The sequence below is a fragment of the Herpailurus yagouaroundi genome, unplaced genomic scaffold, assembly GCF_014898765.1.
Source record: "Herpailurus yagouaroundi ecotype Mexico unplaced genomic scaffold, PumYag 67793, whole genome shotgun sequence".
Classification (NCBI taxonomy): Eukaryota; Metazoa; Chordata; class Mammalia; order Carnivora; family Felidae; genus Herpailurus; species Herpailurus yagouaroundi.
In genome coordinates this window covers 9,276,816-9,292,109 of record NW_024420586.1, presented here as the reverse complement: position 1 = coordinate 9,292,109, position 15,294 = coordinate 9,276,816, and the positions used below count along the sequence as shown (strand labels likewise).

Genomic DNA, 15,294 nt, shown 5'->3' with positions numbered 1-15,294 from the left:
AGTCAGGTAATAACAAGGGTGGACAAAAAATGTAAAACAACCCGCGCTTTCAGCCGCTGTTGCTAGAAGCTCATCGGTTTTGGAAAAGCGAAGTTGAACACGTACATATCTATGACCCAGTAGTTCCCACTTGTAGATATGTAAGCTAGAGAACTTCTTGCACATGTGCGAGGAGGTATAGAAAGAATGCTTACAGCAGTCTTCACCCTGACAACAAAATGCTGAAAATAACCAACTCTCCATCACAAGTAACAAGATCATCAGACTGAGACATTCATCCCCTGGAATGAGCTGCAACAGTGGACGCGAATGAACTACAGCCGCATGCGTCAACGTGAATGAGACTCAGAGACACAAAGTTCAGTGAAAAGGCCAGGTCACTAAAGAATCCATCCAGCTTAAATCCAATTGCCTACTGGTCTAACCGGGGAAGACTAAGCAGTGTATCATTAACAGATATATTCACACCGAGTTAAGAAAACCCCTGAAGCAAATGAGCTGATTGGCAATCTCAAATCCAGGCTGCTGTTCACGTGGAAGGTGAGCAACATGACCTTCTAAGGGGGCTTCTAAGGTGGTGGTGATGTTCTATTTTTGAAGCTAGGTGGTAGGTCCAGGAATGCGCGCCTGATTATTATTCTTTAATTTGCACATATACATTTTACACCGTTACATGTGTAGTTTACGTGTATGGTATAGTTCACACTATGTAGAAATTACAAACCACATAAAAACAGACAATTTTAAAGGGCGGGGTAAAATAAACTAAACATTCTTTTAACTAATGGTATCAAAAATATACTTCTAGTGAACTGTAGTTTGGTTTCATGTTCTGAACACTTAGCTTTTAATGTCTTGCTAATCATGATAGCTTCACGTTAGCTAATTTCTGAAGACTCGTATATACTCAGGGTGACGTATATTGTTAACGATAGCGGGTGTCTATTAATTTTTCAAATGGTCTTCTCTAATAATCTCAGATTTGGGGATAACTACTTGTTAGGTTTCATAAAAGTGTCACCTTTTTACCTCACAATATGGGTGATGAAAACCTAGTTCGAACGAGGAGGACAGTCAGCTCCTAAGTTTACTTGTATTAGTCTTGGTGTTTTCATCCATCTGAGGATTCTTTGTAAGAATCTCTTGAGGTCCCTATCAGTGTCTCAAGAGTTTAAACTTCTTTTTTTTTTTTTTTTAATTTTTTTTTTCAACGTTTATTTATTTTTGCGACAGAGAGAGACAGAGCATGAACGGGGGAGGGGCAGAGAGAGAGGGAGACACAGAATCGGAAACAGGCTCCAGGCTCTGAGCCATCAGCCCAGAGCCCGACGCGGGGCTCGAACTCACGGACCGCGAGATCGTGACCTGGCTGAAGTCGGACGCTTAACCGACTGCGCCACCCAGGCGCCCCAAGTTTAAACTTCTTAATACAATCTCTGAATCCTCTCAAGCACGAAATCCTCTCAATTACGAAAACTGGTCATTGTTTCTACTAACTACTGCTGTACAACTATGCCCGAGTACAGGAGCTTAAAACAATAATTCAGTATTATTCAATATTAACATTTTGTCAGTCAGCAATTTGGACAAGGCACAGTGAGAACAACTCATCTCTGCTTCATGATGCTTGGGACGTCATCTAGGATGAGTTGACTGGGAGACAGAACACCGGGGCCACCAGCCATCTCCCCACACGGCCTGTCCATTTGCATAGCTTGCGCTTCCTCACGGCATGGTTGCCCAAGGTTCTAAAAGTGCAATGCAGAAGCGCTTAGTCTCTTCGTATGCTAGCCCCACAACTGGCACAGAGTCACTTCTATCATACACTGTTGGTCAAGTAAGTCACTAAGCTTGGATTCAAGTGGGAGTACAGTTAGATTCCATCTTTCAGAAGCAGAAAAGAATCGGCAATCACATTTAGTTCCATAGAAACACAGCACCAAAAGGGCGCCACCATAAACCCTCCTCACTGGAGAACTGCACATCTTCTCCCAGAAGAGACGTGAAGGTCTCATACACTGACCCACGAGAGAAACTAGGGTCAGTCAGTTATTAGCAAAACCTGTCTCCTTTCTTTTTTGACCAAAATAAACACAATTAGACATTCCTGCATCCCTGTGAGGGGTCCCCACTGCCTTCTAAGGATAGGCAGGCATTGTGGATGCTTGGAAGAGACAAGGATCGCACTGAACGGAGAGATGTGAATTGGTGATTTGCTACGGCTCCACAACCCATGCAGCTGGGCTGCAGAAACTTGAACATTTGAAGTAAGTGCTCTCAATTGGTTTCCAAATGCCAGTCTCTTGTTTTCGGCACAGAGTTGGCCTGGCTTAGAGACATGAACTGACTGCTAGGTGCGGCTTTAGCAGTCCTGCTGCCCGCTCTGACAGGTGGATGGGTTCCTTTCACGGAGCCAGAGGCCCCACAGCTGCTAATAGTAATTATACTTGTCAGCAATGCATTCCCCTCAGGAAACTCCTGCTGCTTCATTAGGGCTAATTGCCAATAGGCAGTGCAGTTTCCTAGAAGAGGAGGGGACATAAACCCACAGGGAGTTGACAGAACAGCTGTGTGAGCTCAGAGAAGCCAGATGTGGCCATGGGCCATTACAGTGTAGCTGAGGGCTGCTGAATTCATCCAACCCAGTCCTGGAAGCAGAAGAAAAGAAAGAATTTGGTGAGGTAGGCTAAACTCCTCTCCATCTGTACTGTCTTACCAGCTTTTGTGAAAAACAGGAACACACCTCGCTAGACTTCTGACTTTAACGATCAAAACACAACACCTCTATTCTGAACAAACATATCTTACCTTTCGCTGGGGGACTGAAGGCTTCTCCTATAACTAGTTTCATTCATTTATCCATTCAGTACATATTTATATACCTCCTATGTGTCTGGATCGATGCCTGCACTCAGGGTACAAGACGAAGTGCTCTCTGTCTGACGGGAGACAGATCGTATCTAGAGCCTTGCAAGTTAAATTAAGGGCTGTGGCTTTATATTAATATGAAATGAAAAGCCACTGAAGCAGAGAAGTGCCGTGATCTTACGTCTCAAAGTATCAGTCTGTTGACTCTGTTGACAGTGACTGCAAGGGAGTGAAGGTAGAGACAAGAACACCCACAGGGAGGCAATGGCAATGAACCAGGTGAGAGGCGATTGGGGCTCAGAGCATCGTGGTTATGGGAAGGTAATGAGAAGGAAGGGGATCGTGAATATATGTGGAAGGTAGAATCAACATAATTTCCTGATGGACTGAAAACGGAGGGTAAAAAGGAAGAATATAGATGGCTCCAAAGATCTGGGGCTAAGTAACTCCCCAAAGGATGGAGTTGCCATCAAGTGAGAAGGAAACACCAGCAGTAGAGCGGGAGGAAACCAGGAGTTCCTTTCGGAATGGTGACTTTGAGAGGTCTGACGTCCAAATGGAGATGTCAAATAAACAGTCACATGAGCATGCCTCGAGTTGAGGAGAGGGGTCTGGGCTGCAGGTAAATTTGGGGTCATTGGTACACGGACAGAATGTCAACTATTTCAAAATCAAATGAGTTCACCAAAGAAGCGGGCGTAGACAGAGAAAAGATAACGACTGAAAAAGCAGCTCGGGAAAGGAGGACCTGGCAAAAGATACTGAGAAAAAACAACCAGGGCGGGAGGAGGAACCCCAAGGGCGCAGGGTTTCAGAAGCCACATGGAGGAAGTGCAATTAATGGATGAGGGGTATTCGGCTCTGTCTCATAATGCTCGCAGGTCGGGTAACATGAGACCTGAGAGGTGACCATTGCACTGGTATAGAGAAAACTCTCAGCACTTAAAATGAAATTTTTAGGAGCACTGGGGTGGCTCAGCCAATTGAGTATCTGAGTCTTGATGTCAGCTCAGGTCAGGATCCCAAGGTCCTGGGATCGAGCCCCCCCATCAGTCTCCACACTCGGCGTGGAGCCTGCTTGAGATGCTCTCTGTCCCTCTGCCCCTCTCCTCGGCTCAGGCTCTCTCTCTCTAAAAAGAAAATAATCATAAAAAATAATAAATAAAATACAATGACATTTTTAACAGTTCTGTCTCGGGCTTTAACATCAGTAAAGATGTTTGCAATGCTGACTCCCGAGGGAGTATGTCTCCCCCATACAAGGTAACCTGGTTCTGTTTTTCAGGTTTTTAAAAATGCTAAACAATAAAAGTAAAAGCTTCCTTTAATTAGGAGGGGAGCTAAGGTACAGCTGAGGCACAAGCTGGGTTGCACATAGTAGTTGAATAAGAAGAATGGCCCACTTGTCCAGCTTCTGATACAAATTTGATCATATATCCTTCTAACAGTTCACTTTCTTCCTGTAGCCCATACCTCCTCACATTTGCACCACGTCTCTCAGCACCTCCCCAACGGTTTCCGTTTGTCTCAGAACATCCAAGGCCTCCTTAATCCAAAGTTGAACTTGGATTATCACTGAATCCACGTCAAGGGGAGAGGGTGCTGGCTGAGAGTCTGGATTCCCAAACTATGCTGCCTGAGTTCAAAACCCAGCTCTACGTGTGTACTAGTCAGCTACCACTGGGTTACGCTGCCTAACAAACAAATGTTGATTACAGCAACAAATACATATTTCTCCTTCATCCGACGTGTAGGTAGCCATAGGTAAGCTGCCTTGAGTATGATCCTGACTCTGGGTCGTGATAGGCTCTGTACCATGTGCCTTCTTGACTGAAGAAGGGATCTTGATTTGAGAAATACATGTTCTAGCGGAAGACAGCAGAGACTATACTCTGCAAACACTTTTTTTTTTTTTTTCGTTTATTTATTTTTGGGACAGAGAGAGACAGAGCATGAACGGGGGAGGGGCAGAGAGAGAGGGAGACACAGAAGTGGAAACAGGCTCCAGACTCTGAGCCATCAGCCCAGAGCCCGACGCGGGGCTCGAACTCACGGACCGCGAGATCATGACCTGGCTGAAGTCGGACGCTTAACCGACTGCGCCACCCAGGCGCCCCTGCAAACACTCTTAAAGCTTCTGCTTGGATGTCACATCCACTCATATTTTTTTTACTAAATAAATTAAGTCACATGGTATGGTTTCTACCAGCAATTCCTTCCTTTTCTGTATGTATATGCTGCTATGTCCATCAAAAAGTGGGGCCTGTTTCCCATCGTCTTGAATCTGGACTGGCCTTGTGAACTTGCTTGGACCAACAGAATGTGGCAGGAAGGGTCAATTGAGAATTTTTTTTTTTTACTTTAGTATTATTTTTAATTCTATTTTTTTTTTTTAATTTACATCCAAATTAGTTAGCATATGGTGCAACAATGATTTCAGGAGTAGATCCCTTAATGTCCCTTACCCATTTAGCCCGCCCCCCCGACACCCCCTCCAGGAACCCTCTGTTTGTTCTCCGTATTTATGAGTCTCTTATGTTTTGTCCCCCTCCCTATTTTTTATATTATTTTTGTTTCCCTTCCCTTATGTTCATCTGTTTTGTCTCTTAAAGTCCTCATATGAGTGAAGTCATAGGATTTTTGTCTTTCTCTCACTGACTAATTTCACTTAGCATAGTACCCTCCAGTTCCATCCACGTAGCTGCAAATGGCAAGAGTTCATTCTTTTTCATTGCCGAGTAATACTCCATTGTGTATATATACCACATCTTCTTTACCCATTCATCCATCGATGGACATTTGGGCTCTTTCCACACTTTGGCTATTGTGGATAGTGCTGCTATAAACATGGGGGTGCACGTGTCCCTTCAAAACAGCACCCCTGTATCCCTTGGATAAATGGCTAGTAGTGCCATTGCTGGGTCGTAGGGTAGTTCTATTTTTAATTTTTCGAGGAACCTCCATACTGTTTTCCAGAGTGGCTGCACCAGCCTGCATGCCCATCACTTGAGGATTTTTTAAGCCCAGCTCTTAAGAAGGCTGGCAGCTTCAACTTCCTGTGTCCTAGGGCACAAGTTGGAAGAAAATCCAGACTGGACAACAGAGTGAATAGAATCCATGTGAAGGGGAGTCCTGAAGGATAAGAGACCATCCTGGCCTCAGCTAGATCCCAGCTGAGGTGGGTACATGAAGAGACCCTAAGTGAGACCAGCAGAGGAAACTCCAGCTGAGCACCAGCAAAACCACAGAATCATGAGGACTAATCAAGTCGTGTCTTAAGCCACTAACTTCTGGGGTAGTCCGTGTTGCGAGAACAGGTGGCTGAAGGACAGGGGTCAAGTCCCCAGTCAACAGAGCAAGAAGGAGGTGTGTGGAGAGGAAAGTGAATGTGTCCGACGAAGAGCACAGTTTAGCGCAGCCCTTCAGGAGCGCTGTGAAGTATTTCAATGCTCTGTGCGTCACCTGCTCCTCTGTAAATGGGAGTGATTTCTTAACTGCATCCCTCTCATTGTATTGTGAGTGTTAAAGTATAAGGGTTAAATAAATAAAGGCATGTGACACATTCAGACTTGGCACAAAAGTTAGATATGTTCCGTTCGACCCCTGGTAAGCCTCTGTTTCTTGCCTTTGTGGTCCCCATAAGGTGCCAGTGGGAACCTGGGACCCTCACCCTCGTCCAGATCTCTGCCAGCCACAGCCGGTTCTCAAGGAAACGCAATACCACTCGAGTTCGTTATTGAGCTCTAACCAAGTTTACATTCACACACTCCGTTACTGTCCCTAAAGCCCCTTTTCTACGTAAGGGAAGCTGCCGGAGCTGGATCACACACAGTGTGTCCGAGACAACCTCCCATCCGCCCAGATGTAGGGCCTGGTACTGGACCCCAATCACCCATCAAGGGTTCGTCTCTGTGATGGTCCCTTTGGGGATTTCCATGTCCCTCCCACTGACAAACCTCCACGGGGACTATTTCAAACCATGGAAGAAATAAGACAGAAGTCACAGTCTCTTTTCTCCCAGAAGGTTCTTCGGTCCCTGAGGACATTTGCCCACCTCCTGCCCAGAACCAGCTCTATGCCGTACTGAGTACTGGGAGATAGTGCCTTTACCAGGACCTAAAGGGATAGCGGTAGTTACTTTTTGGTAGAGAAACTGCGCCTGTTTTTTTTTTTTTTCTTCTTATTTCAATCTCTTCCTTTCTCTTTCTCCCTCAGAAAATTCTGTGTAGCTTTCTATTTTTTTTTTTTACTGTAGGAATGTATTATTTATAACTAGAAAACGATAAATCAAAGGAGAAAAGAATGTGAGCGCTTTTGAAAAAAAATCCCCCCAGTGGTGTCTCAATATTTGAACATGCAACTCTATTAAATTATGCAAACTTAAGGTTGCTTATCAAATTCCCTGTAATTCATGACATGTTAAATTGATGTTGGAGTCTTGACCTAATGAAATTGAATCAAGGCCTATACACACACACACACACACACACACACACACACACACACCAAATACTTCTTACAGTCTAAAGGGATGCTTATCAGCATCTCTGAATCTATCCTGATAGTCACTGTATTTTATGTGCAGAACAAATCTTCCCCTCTAATACTTAGGCCCAGGGCAGAACGGAGCCACCCATATCAACGCCTGGTTCTCTTGCTCTTTGAAGACTTAGCCTTAAATACAGCCAGCTGTTTTATTTTTTTTTTCAACGTTTATTTATTTTTGGGACAGAGATAGACAGAACATGAACGGGGGAGGGGCAGAGAGAGAGGGAGACACAGAATCAGAAACAGGCTCCAGGCTCCGAGCCATCAGCCCAGAGCCTGACGCGGGGCTCGAACTCCCGGACCGCGAGATCGTGACCTGGCTGAAGTCGGACGCTCAACCGACTGCGCCATCCAGGCGCCCCACGGCCAGCTGTTTTAAAAGGTAAGGTTTTGGGGCGCCTGGGTGGCGCAGTTGGTTAAGCGTCCGACTTCAGCCAGGTCACGATCTCGCGGTCCATGAGTTCGAGCCCCACGTCAGGCTCTGGGCTGATGGCTCGGAGCCTGGAGCCTGGAGCCTGTTTCCGATTCTGTGTCTCCCTCTCTCTGCCCCTCCCCCGTTCATGCTCTGTCTCTCTCTGTCCCCAAAATAAATAAACGTTGAAAAAAAAAATTTTTTAAAGGCAAGGTTTTTCTTATTCAAGTCATATATGACGAAGCCAACCGATCAAAAGATGTTACCATTGAAAAGAGAGTTTGTTACTCACAGATCCCGGAAAGAAGGGGCACGCCACACCGCGCAGGGTCACACAGGCACAGAGGACAGCGTGGATCAGGAGGCAGAAAGAGTAAAGAGACAATGTGGGTAGAAGCCTTTACTGTGGTTTTCACTGCAAGGACAGGATAAACAGGTTTAGGGTTGCCTAGTTTGGATAATCTCTGCAGTGTGGTCTGGGGCTGCCCTGAGTTGTCTGATTGGGCCCCGGGGTGATTAGGACCTGGGAATATCAGCCTGGAATGGAAGAGCCAGATGGAAGAGGCGGACCAGGTATGGGGTCTGGATTTGTTCGTGTGCATATGAAAGGCACACTCCAGGTCGAACTGTCTGTTTTCTCCAGGAATTAGCCAACCCTGGGAGGGACCATCCCTTTAGGGTCAGCTGTCCCCCACCCCCACCCTGACCCCAGCCCCTGATTCCACAGCATCGAGAATAGAGACAAAAGAAAGAAAAAGAATAGAGAAACTATCACTAATACATGAGCCTTGATTAGGGACCATCCTGATGCATCAGGCGAGTTTCTATGTCCCTGTCCCTCATTGAAAGGAAGGGGGCTAAAGGGGGCCACAGTCCAAATCTGTCCACCGAAAGCACAGGCTCACAAGGCTCTCAAGTTCAGAGGGCCCCTTTCCATATAGTCCCGGTTTGGGTGTTGTTTTAAAGAAATTTGTTTCTCTTTCTGAATTAACAACTGATCTAGATGCACACGGTACTAATTAATACTTAAATATTTGTTAAATAATTTAACTAATGAATGAGTGCAGAAAAGAGGACATCTGGGAAAATGAGTACATGAGTACAGGTGTCTAATTCTCTCTCCATTGTTTATGATCCTTGGAATTTTACCAACCAAATTTAAAATGGAAGAACACTGTTTGCTAAAATTAGTGCTGACTCCCTTCCCTGGGCCAGGACTAATTTTTTTTTTTTTTTAACAGCTTTGCTGACAGATGACTTCCATACTAGAAATTTCACTGATTTAAATGCACTAATTCAGTGGTTCTTAGTATATTCACAATTGTACGCCATTCATCACGAGCTTCCCAAGAGATTCTTAGAAGTATCTGCTAAAAGAACTGAGACTTTCTTCCAATTCGGGGGGGGGGGGGGGGGCCAACGGCAACTTAGCATGTTGTGAATTACAGGGAATTTGAAAAGCAACCTCAAGTTAACATAACTGGTGTTGCATGTTTAAATACTGAGACATCGTTGGGGCCATTTTTTTTTTAAGCCTCACATTTTTTCTCCTTCGATTGTTTTCTAGTTACAAACAATACATTCTTATAGTAGGACATAAAAAGTTATACAAAATATTCTGAGGGAGGGAGAAGGAGAGAGGAAGGGGGGGGAAGCCAGGTGAAGTTTCTCTATCAAGGGGTAACTACCGTTATCATTTTAGGTCCTGCCGAAAGCTCTGTCTCCCAGTACTCACTACGACACAGAGCTGGTTCTGGGCGGGAGAGGGGTAAATGTCCTCAGGGACCAAAGAATATTCCAGGAGAAAAGAGACCATGACCTCTGTCTTCTTTCAGGGAATTCTGGATTCTGTCAGTACGAAGGACCGCATTTTAGGAAAATTAGAGGTGGAGGGAGGTACATTCGAGGAAGATTAGCAAGAGAAATCTACAACTTTACGAGAAGTAAATGAGGGATGATGATGTATGTATTTCCCATAAACGTTGAGGGAAAGCTTGGGGAATAGGTTAAAAAAAAAAAAGGCAATGTATGAACTGAAAGGCTCATATATTACCAGTGGGAATATAAAATGGCACAGCCACTACGGAAAAGTCTGGTGGTTCCTTGAAAAACTGAACACAGAACTGTCAAATGACCCAACAAAGCCACATCTAGGTATACACCTCCAAAGAACTAACAACAGGTGTCCAAACAAAAACTGGTACTTGAAGGTTCGGGCAACGCTATTCACACTAGCCAAAAGGTAGGACCAATCCACGTAAATGGGCATCTCCTACAAATAGAATAGTACAAGATGTGGTCTTTTATGACTGAGGGTTTTTTTTTTTTCCATTTAGTATAATATTTTCAAGGTCCACGTTGTAGCACGTGTCAGAGCTTCCGTGCTTTTCGCGACTGGATAATACTATGTGGTACGTATATACTACACTTCGTTTATCCAATCATCTCTTGATGGTCTTGGGTTGTTTATACCTCCTGACTAAACACATTTATACGAAATGTCCAGAATGGGCAGACCACGGAGAGACAAAGCTGATTAGTAACTGCCAGAGGCTGGAGCGTGAAGGAGCCGGGGGCAAGTGGGGGTGGGAAGTGACTTCCCGTGGGCACAAGGTTTTCTTCAGAGGCGATGAAAATGTTCTGCAATTAGATTACGGTGCTTTCATGGGCAATATACACATATTTCTCTTACTAACCCTCCCTCTAATGCATCTTCTTTCCCCTCTATTTTCCCTAAAACACAGTCTTAGAGAATGAGAGGAGAGGGGAGAAAGAAAGGAATAAGGAAGCAGGGGAATACTGGAGCAGGAACCACAGCAATTCCCACCCTATACAGTTTGGGTTCCTCTGACGACAGAACTTGAGGTAGGGATGCAGGTCATTTGTTTGGGAGTGGATCCCAAAACGGAGGAGCGAGAGTTAAGGGAGAGTGCGAGAGGGAAGGAGAACTGGCCGCTGTAAAGGTGTTTACGCGGCTTACAGTGACTCGATTCCACGAGGACCGCCAAACGGCCCATAGAAGACCTTCCAGAATCGTCCACCTGACAAGCTGGAGTATTTATCCACGGGCTCTTGTCCCCCAGGGCTTGACGGTGGCCCCAGGAATGGTAACTCAAGCATGTCCCCGGTATTGCGGAAGGCCTGGGACAGAAGGGAAGGAGAAGAGGTGTGTCGATGGGACAATGGCGCCACGTGCTACATGCCCTCTCTCACTTACTACGGGATTCTTTTAAAATTACTTTTGCTGGGGCACCTGGGTGGCTCAGTCAGTTGGGGATCCGACTTCAGCTCAGGCCATGAGCTCACGGCTCATGAGTTCAAGCCCCGCCTCGGGCTCTGTGCTGACAGCTCAGAGCCTGGAGCCTGCTTCAGATTCTCTCTCTCTCTCTCTCTCTCTCTCTCTCTCTCTCTCTGCGCCCCTCTCCCACCCACTCTGTCTGTCTCTCTCAAAGACAGACAAACATTAAAATTGTTACTAAAGGATTGTTTTTGCTGGAATAGAATTTCTATGCAACACAGAGGACAGATCATAATAAGACACAATGGTGAATTGTGACAAATGTGTATGCCTGTGAACACACCGCCTCATTTAAGATATGGAACCTTTCCATTATCCCCAAAAGTCCCTTGCGCCCCTTGTAGCCAGTCCCTGCCCATGATCTCCCCCAACCCAGTCCCCATCCCAGCCAACAACTGTTCCAATTTCTGTCACCACGGATTAGGTTCAACTGTTTGAGAACTGCACATAAATTGAATCATATATACTAGGTACTCTTGATTCTGGTTTCTTTTGCTCAAAGACACATTCTTTTTTTTTTTTTAATTTCAGGAGAACTTAGTGATTTGTCATTTACATATGACACCCAGTGCTCATGCCAACAAGTAGCCTCCTTAATGCCTATCACCCATTTAACCCATCACCCCACCGCCCTCCCTTCCAGCAACCCTCAGTTTGTTTTCTGTATTTAAGAGTCTCTTATGGTTGCCTCCCTCTCTGTTTTTATCTTATTTTTCCTCTCCCTGTGTGCCTGTTTTGTTTCTTAAATTCCACGTGTGAGTGAGATCATGACATTTGTCTTTGTCTGACTGACTTATTTCGCTTAGCATAATACGCTCTAGTTCCCTCCACGTTGTTGCAAATGGCAAGATTTCATTCTTTTTGATGTCTGAGTAATATTCCATTGTATATACACCATATCTTCTTTATCCTCAGTTGATGGACATCTGGCTGTTTCCATAATTTGGCTATCGTTGATAGTGCTGCTATAAACACTGGGGTGCATGTGCCCCTTCAAGTCAGCATGTTTTGCATCTTTTGGATAAACATCTAGTAGTACAATTGCTGGGTCATAGGATAGCTCTATTTTTAATTTTTTGAGGAACCTCCATACTGTTTTCCAAAGTGGCTGCACTAGTTTGCATTCCCACCAGCAATGGGGTCCCCTCTTTCTGCATCCTCACCAACATCCGTTGTTTCCTGAGTTGTTCATTTTAGCCATTCTGACCGGCGGGAGGTGGTATCTCATTGTGGTTTTGATTTGTATTTCCCTGATGATGCATGGTGTTGAGCATCTTTTCATGTGTCGGTTGGCCATCTGGATGTTTTCTTTGGAAAAGTGTCTGTTCATGTCTTTTGCCGATTTATTCACTGGATTATTTGTATTTTGGGTGTTGAGTTTGATAAGTTCTTCATAGATTTTGGATACCAACCCTTTATCTGATATGCCATTTGCAAATATCTTCTCCCATTCTGTTGTTTAGTTTTGTTGTCAACAAAACACTCTTGAGACTCACTCCTAATGTTGCCTGATCAGTAGCTTATTCCTTTTCACTGCTGATAATGTCAAACGATACACCACAGATACACCGCAATCTGTTTATTCATTATCCCACTGATGGAAATTTGGATCATCGCCAGGTTTTGGCTAAGATGAGGAAGACTTACGAACATTCTTATATAATCTTTTGTGGCAATTTTTATACATTTCTTAGGTTTTTAAAAATTCCTTTTGAATACAGGGAGTTGTCTTGTTATGTAGCTACTCTTGTTGCTTCCTAAATTTCAGTGGAAGACAGAGAAGGGGCCAGGAAGAGGCAAAGGAAAAAGTCAGGCTCTGCTGTGTTTCCCAGAAGGGCCATCACATCCCATGGCCAATCGGACATTTGTTATAAGGAATGTATTTAATATATGCATTTAATCCTGTTGTATGAGAAGTAGTCAGAATACTTCTTTAAAAGTATGCCCTTGGGGCGCCTGGGTGGCGCAGTCGGTTAAGCGTCCGACTTCAGCCAGGTCACGATCTCGCGGTCCATGAGTTCGAGCCCCGCGTCAGGCTCTGGGCTGATGGCTCGGAGCCTGGAGCCTGTTTCCGATTCTGTGTCTCCCTCTCTCTCTGCCCCTCCCCCGTTCATGCTCTGTCTCTCTCTGTCCCAAAAATAAAAATAAACGTTGAAAAAAAAAATTATAAAAGTATGCCCTTACTATCAAAAAATATGAGCAACAGATATCCCTGAGTCCCACTATACCTTTAACATACACTCAAGATATCCAGGGTTTTGGGTTCCTATTTTCTTCACTTCTGTAAAATTTGAATTTCCTATGAGTATGCCTTATTTTATAATCAGAAAAACAATAAAGGTTCTTGAAGTCTGTTCAATGTGGGTGAATCTCTAAGAACATGCCTCCTCTCCCTCAAAATCACCATTATGATGGAATTTAATGATATCCAACACTATATATATATATACATATATATATAGTATGTATTATGTGTGTGTGTGTGTATATATATATATATATATATTCATAAATAAAGAGAAAATATTACACATTTGACAGAAAAAAGTCTTGAACAGCCTGGAGCTGAGAAGTTATCAAATTATGGCCCCATCACCCTCTCCCACAAGAAATGACTAAAATATACCAAATAAGATCAGCATAATAAAGCACAAACAGTAAAGATTTTTAAGTGTAAGAATCAAAATACTGTTTTATTCAACAGATGAAGTCAGAGAATCGAAAGTACAGACCATTAAAGATCCGAGTGATTTCTCAGCAGACATTTTGTTCTTGGGTGTTCTCTTAACCCTGGCCCTGCCTTCTAGGTGGTCCGTAGGGTCTTTCCAGGAATCCCCTCCAGGCCCGGGCTCTCCTTACTCTGCCCTAAGACTCTGTTCCTCCCCCTCAAGTCCCCACTGTTTCACCTCCTAGCCTTGTCACCTCCATTAAAACCCTCTTTCCTGTGCCACACACACTGAGTTCTCCCGACTGCCAAGTTTATGAGTTATTAACCCCCCTGGGAGACAGACAAAGACCCTTCTTCTCTCTGCAGGAAGCACATACATTTCAGCAGTAGCCTTCCAGCAGCATCTCCCCTGCCTCCGTGGTCTAACCTAAAATGCTAGCGTGGGCGGTGGGGGTCCCACGCCCTCTAGGAAGAGGGTGCTTATGGCAGCGCTATTTAAGGGCCAGGCAGAGCTTCCAGTGACAGCATGCAGACGACCACCTCCTCTGCTCATGGCGTGTCCTGCCTCTACTATTCACCCTCAAGGACGGAGACCCTACGGCAGAAAATCAGGAAGAGCCATTTTTTAGCTGCTGCTGGCGCACAGCTGAGAGTTGACTCGGTTCTCGCTATGGAGCCGGGATGTGTCATGCTTGGAAAAGCTATTGGCGCAGGGGGTGATCTCATTAAAATCATAAAATAAACTAAAGCAATCAACACTGCATCCTTGGAAAGCTGGAATACGGCAGGAGCTCAGAAATTGCTGGTAGGCAAAAAGATCCTTTTTCACAAGGCTGGGGGAGGGGGGACGGTGGAGATTCCAGCTCCAATTCTTGTACTTAGGTGTCTGAATGCATGCGTACCCGTCTAATCACATACCTTGCTTCTTTGGCACTCACGCGTACAAGATAATCGGCCTTGATACGTTAAAAAGTCAGCATCACCCAGCAATTTCCATCTTTGGTATATACCCAAGAGAAAAACTTAATGTATTTTCATGAAGAGACACAGATAGGAAGTTTCATAACAGTGCTAGTCATAATAGCCTCAAACTGGAAACCACAAAGCAATCAGCAACAGGAGAATGGATAAATAATGCAGCGACGAGAATGAACGATCTTCAACTTTGCACAGAATACAGGTGGAGCGTCATACAGGCCTCATGCTTAGTGACGGAAGCCAGGCGCAAGGGAGCACAGTACAGGATGACATTCACGCACAGCATACACAGGCCGGTTTAGTATGATTTTAGGACTCAAGACAGTGGTTACCCATGGAGGCACGTGGTGACCATGCAGGAGGCACGAGGGAGCTCATGTTCTGTTTTGTTTTGTTTTGTTTTGATCTGGGTGCTGGTTTCGTGGGAGCAACCTGCTCTGAAATCTCACTGATGTGCACCTTTGTACGTATATTATAATGTAATAAAAATTCATTTGACAAGCATAAGGCTTCAGTTAGGCA

General features: G+C 44.7%; 1 long non-coding RNA gene across 1 annotated transcript in view; it reads right to left on the bottom strand.

Annotated features, from left to right (window-relative positions):
• Positions 1-1,617: 1,617 nt before the first annotated feature.
• The window catches only part of LOC121025967 (uncharacterized), a 16,704-nt gene continuing 3,027 nt past the window's right edge, over positions 1,618-15,294 (bottom strand). Inside the window, exon 3 of the long non-coding RNA XR_005788211.1 lies at positions 1,618-1,748. This is a non-coding gene — a long non-coding RNA (uncharacterized LOC121025967). The remainder of the gene's footprint in view (positions 1,749-15,294) is intronic.